The sequence below is a fragment of the Mus caroli genome, chromosome 5 (assembly GCF_900094665.2).
Source record: "Mus caroli chromosome 5, CAROLI_EIJ_v1.1, whole genome shotgun sequence".
In the NCBI taxonomy this organism is placed as follows: domain Eukaryota; kingdom Metazoa; phylum Chordata; class Mammalia; order Rodentia; family Muridae; genus Mus; species Mus caroli.
This window is the reverse complement of record NC_034574.1, coordinates 38,493,148-38,498,577: the sequence shown is the minus strand read 5'-3', so window position 1 is coordinate 38,498,577 and position 5,430 is coordinate 38,493,148. Positions and strand designations below refer to the sequence as shown.

The window sequence follows — 5,430 nt, the reverse complement described above, 5'->3', positions numbered from 1 at the left end:
TTCTGGAAATAGCTAAATAAGGCTTTCTTGCTTTTGTCATTCATGCTGGTCTTGAATACCCTGGTCTTCCTAGTTCTGGAATTATGGGCATATACCACAGTGTCTGCATGCTGTGTCCTCTCTTCGTATGGTACTAGAACCTGAGTCTCAGACTTGCTAATCACATGCTCTTCTACTGAGCTATCATAACCCCCCATCCAATGCTTCATTTATAAAACCATATGGCCCTTGTTACATTTTAAAACTTTATTTTAAATTCTGTGGATTGGTTTGTATGTGCACCCGAGTGCAGTTACCAGAGAAGACCAGAAGGTGGTGGTATAGGAGACCTAGAGCTGGTACAACTGGCTGCTCTGAGGCACCCACATGGTACTGAGAACTAAATTTGTATCCTCTGCAAGAGCAGCAGGAGATTGTAATTGCTGAGCTAGATCTCTCTTTGGCTTAAGGCTACCCAGGATATATCTTACCATTGGGTTTTGTTCTTATTCGTTTGTTCATGTTAAACATAGAAAATGGTTCAGGCAGAATAGGGGTTAGGCTAGAATATGAAAATGTAAGGAACGGTTGAAGCACTGTGTCCTAAGTGATGTGAAGGCAGATGGTTTGTAGCCACTTCCTCTGGCTTGAACCAGCCCCTCCTGCAGGGAGGAGGGAGGTTGGTAAGATTCAGAAAAAACCAAGGATCAGGAAGCTCAGCAAAGCTCAGAAACTTGCACGACTCACAAGGCCTCAGGGTAGCATTACACAATTGCTCCGGTCTTCTGTGGAGCTGCTTGCAAGCTGTTCATCGGGCTCCAGTGGTGCCTCTTTTGTTGCTGTTGTTTTTGTCTTTTCCAGACAACAGGGTTTCTCTGTGTAGTCCCGGCTGTCCTGAAACGCACTCAATAGACCAGGCTGCCCTCAAACTCAAGAGATCTGCCTGCCTCTGCTTCCCATGTGCTGGGACTAAAGGCTTGCACCACCACCCAGGTACAATGTAGCTCTTTCATGGACTGTCATCCTTACAGGGATGGGCTTTTCCATTGATGTAGTCACCTTTGTGTCACCCGAACTCATGGAAGCAGCCTCTTACTCACATTCCTATAAGTAATCCCCTGAAACTATTTTGTTCATCAAGCTAGATTTAGAAAGCTGCATATTTAGTTTAATGTCAGCGAACACCCTGTTTGAATAGACATTTGCTTACAGCTCCACAAGGGGGAAAAAAATCACACAGCAATGGACATCCATTTCAATTCAATGTGGCACTGGTCAGAGATCTATTTCACCTATTCTCTGGGTTCTGGAGGCCAGAGCTGTTCAACTTTGGGGCTTCAATAACTATGTGACCTCTGGCAAGCCTGCATCACACAGTTAATCATTGATAAGATATTAGAAAGCTCTTGTTAGTAAGTTCATATAAAAAAATCTGCTTAGAACACATGCCCTGCCCGAACTTTGTGGATGTTACAAGGAACGAGAAGGAGTACGGGTAGCCAGCCCTGTGATGGTTTGCAGACACAGAAGCTGGGTTCAGAGTGATAAGGCTGTGAGTGCCCATGCTGGTAAAGTAGGCAGCTCGGGGACAGCTAGGAGCTCCCAGGAGAGAGAACTCAAGTCTCAGCCTAACGCCATCCTCAGTAGCGTGTCTGCCTCTGAGCGGGACAGCTGTGGAGCCCAGGAGCACAGGAGACTGTAAAGGGGAGAGCTGGTCATCTTAGATTTCTCTAGTACCCCAACATTGCCTGTTTCAGTTTTACGTGGTTTCTCAGTGGTCTTTCTGAATGAACTCTTTCTACACCTTCGCCATGTGAGCATTCAAGGTCAATTTCAGGGCTGGTGAGATGGCTCAGTGGGTAAGAGCACCCGACTGCTCTTCCGAAGGTCCGGAGTTCAAATCCCAGCAACCACATGGTGGCTCACAACCATCCGTAATGAAATCTGACTCCCTCTTCTGGAGTGTCTGAAGACAGCAACAGTGTACTTACATATAATAAATAAATAAATAAATAAATAAATAAATAAATAAATAAATAAGAAAAAAAATCACATTAAAAAAAAAAAAGGTCAATTTCACCTTCCCCTGCCCATCCTCCAGTGTATGCTATATTTTGTGGTGAGAAAGTTACTAAATTAAAGTTCATTTGTCAGGGCCGGGGAGATTGGTGAGTGGTTAAAAGCATTGGTTGTTTTGGCAGAGGAACTCCCTCTTTGCAGGGTTCAATTCCCTGCACCCAGCCTGTATGGCAGCTCACAACCGTTTGTAACTCCAGTGACAGGGAAGCCAACACCTTTTGACCAACTCCACGTAACGTGCTACACATACATTCATGCAGGCAAAACATTCATACACATAAACTATTTTTAAAAGGCCATGTGTCCACATACCTATACTTCCAACATCTGTGCAGCCATTCTTTCATCTCTCCGTCCATCCACCTAACAACCCGCACACAATTAATACACATTTTTTGATGATAAAAATGTTCCAGTGGCGCTGTTCTTCCTTGGTCTATTCTCTACCCATTCTTGGTTGAATCCATGAATGTAATTGATTAAAAGCACCAGCGTTGTGTCTGTCCCTGATAGCACAGGGATACACTCCAGCTAATTTTTCTCCCCTTGGATGTTTTTTGTTTGTTTGTTTTTTAGTTGTTTTAAATAAAATGCACTGAGTACCAGTATGTGTCTAAAGAACCAGGAAAGAGTGTGGAGGTTAGAGATTTTAGGAGCTAGCGGCCTTCCAATCAGCGATTTAGGATTAGGAGGTAGAGAAGGGTGTTCTGGGACTGAGCAGGGATTTCAGCAGGAAATAAATGCTCTGTCCCGTGGGTGTCCCCAGGGCATTGTAGCCTCTCAGAAGGTCCAATCAGCGCGCTCAGACTCAGAGCCCTAGGCTCCTGCTCTTTAAATTACTGAGCCTTGTGGAGACCCCGGCACCTGGCCTTAAGCTCAGCCCTCAGTAAGTACGTTTCTGAAGGAGTCGGTGTTCCTTTAGTTCCATCCCCAAACCTCTGCCAGAGACCCTAGAGGACGCAACAGGTTCTCAGAGTCCTGGAGTCCTGGAGTCCTGCCTCAGGCACCCTTAGCTAACCCGGGGCGGAGCAGTGGGACGGGCTCTCACCCAATCACTCCTGTGGTGCCCTGGGGCTGGACCTTAAATAATTCATGAATTAAGTGGAGGGAGCCCAGCTTAGAGGCGAGGAGCTGGAGGGTTCCGAGACCCGGACGAGAGCTGGACCGGAGAGGTGAGTTGCTCTGAGTGCCGACCCAGCGCGGGGCGCTGAGCTCCCCCTCTTCTAGAACACCCAAGGGCAGGGATGAGGTGTGAAGCTCGAGCAACTCTCCCTCTGCCTCCACAGCAGGTGGCGGGAACCTAGTTTGTCTTCCCGAAGCTGGGGGGTCTGCAGGGTGTTGTGGGTCTCGGCCAGTGGGCGATCCCAGAGTCTGGAGGACTGGTTTAGAGCGTGCAAACTTTTTCCCGCGGCGGTGGCCGGCTCCTCTCCGCGCCACATTGCTCCGCTCCGGTACTCCTTCCATCCTGTGGAGGGGTGGAGGTTGCTGGGTTCTGGAGACAAGAGCAGGAGGCGGTAAGACTTTCAGGCCACCGGCCCGCTTTCGGGAAGGGCGGCGAGAGGATTCGGTCTGGGTCTTGAGAACTCTTCTGCGGTAAGGAAAGCTCCAGGAAAGGCCAAGGTGGGGGGTAGGCTGGGGGAAGGGCAGTGGGGAGGGGGACAGGACGTGGGACTCCCGGCCACCAGCCACCATCTGCTACCTATGTGCAGCTCACAGTGCTACTGGCCGCAGCGGGAGGGCGATGCTGGTGCAAGGGCAAACCGCCTCCCTGCGGCCGTTGCCAAGCGCACGCACCCGGGCTGGAAGTCCTGGCTCCAGTCAGCCCTTAGGGTCACACAGCACCGAGAATTTCAGCTTTCCTAGAGATGGAGAGCAGGGGCGCTCAGGGCATACCTTGACAGAATGCGGGGACCAGGGACAACAAAGAGGAATGTGGACTGAGCAGAGCTTCGTGGCTGCTGGAGGATCGGGGCTCGAGCTGAGTTTCCGAGAATGGGTCGGAGAGGTTCCAATTCTCAACCCGGCCCTCAAACAGGACTGGGTGGGGGAAATGCCTTGGTGGCGCTCGGGACAGCGGGACTCAGGGGCGATTCCCCTCCCCCAGGCGACGGCAGATTCCTGGAGGCTCCTAGCTTCGCGCGCCGCCTCGCAGTCGGTTCTTTTGTGTTCCGCAGCCCGGGAAAGGCCCCCGAGAAGGGGGGAATGTGGGCAGGAGGGCGCCGGGTCTGGCAGCAGCTTGTAGGGAAAGGCAGCGGAGCAAAGGTACCCGCGCTTCCTGCAGCTCCTGCTTCCTCCGGGAGCTCGCTCTGTTGCTCTCTTGTTCAGTTGTGGACTTTTCTCATGCCCCGGCGGAGAATGGCTTGCTCGGCTTCTTGTGGGCGGTTGCTGGCCTTTGTTAAGCGAGCGAACGGTTAAAGTCCTTTGTGGACCCCCTCCACCCTAACTCACTAGAGACCCAAACAACTTGAACAATGAATTTGCTTTGAGCCATGTGAGAACTTTTTTGTTTTGATTGACCAATTGAATATTGGTAAATTCATACAGTCCGGCTTGGCGGACTACTTATTTTTCTCATTCATTTGTGAATTTACCTCTTTGAAGCACTACGGAGCTGGCGTCTGTCTGCATGGAGCCTAAGAGGTTCACGGTGGCTCATCTGGAGCATCAGAACTGGAGCATCAGAACAGCACACACTGTGCTGAGTTCTTTACCTGCTAGCATGTTAACCCACCAACCCCATGCAAAAGCCCACTTCACAGAGTGAAGCAACTGCCATTGTCACAGGATTAGTGAGTGGGTCCAGAGACCCGGTCCTGTTTGAAACAGTATTTTTGCTATTTAGCAAGGTATTTTACTTTTTTTTCTTTTTAATTGTTCCATAAAGTTTTTTATGCACTTCCTTATGGTTTTTATGGTGAAGTGTTTGTTTCCCTGTGTTCTAGTTCAGTGAAGTAAACAGATCAAAGGACGGATTGACAACACTTGGAGCTGGAGAAAAGGCTCAGCTGTTGGGAGCACTAGACTAGAGGTCCTGGGTTCAACTCCCAGCATCCACATGTCAGCTCACAACTGTGTGTACCTCCGGTTTCAGGGAATCCATGGCAACCGGTGCGTGGTGCACATGTAGTCCCAGAAAGGCAGAATACCTATACAAATAAACTAGAATAAAATAAAACAAATCTTTTAACACAAGAAAATCACAACACTTTAAGTAGGGTTGATTTTGTTTACGATTTGAGAGAAACAGGTTTTGTCACTTGTTTTTTTTTTTTTTGTCTCAGTTTTTTTTTTAATATTTTTATTACATATTTTCCTCAATTACATTTCCAATACTATCCCAAAAGTCCCCCATAGCGCCCCCCACTTCCCTAC

At 49.0% G+C, this 5,430-nt stretch overlaps 1 protein-coding gene across 4 annotated transcripts in view; it reads left to right on the top strand.

The window, feature by feature from the left end:
* The first annotated feature begins 2,859 nt into the window (after positions 1-2,859).
* The window catches only part of Prom1 (prominin 1), a 107,386-nt gene continuing 104,815 nt past the window's right edge, over positions 2,860-5,430 (top strand). For 2 of the 4 annotated variants that reach the window (XM_021161787.2, XM_029477913.1), the window contains exon 1: positions 2,921-3,230. The gene's annotated coding sequence lies outside the window, so the exon portion shown is untranslated. Of the gene's footprint in view, positions 3,231-3,502; positions 3,652-5,430 lie in introns of those variants that run through there. The other 2 variants (XM_029477915.1, XM_029477914.1) reach the window with 2 other exon arrangements.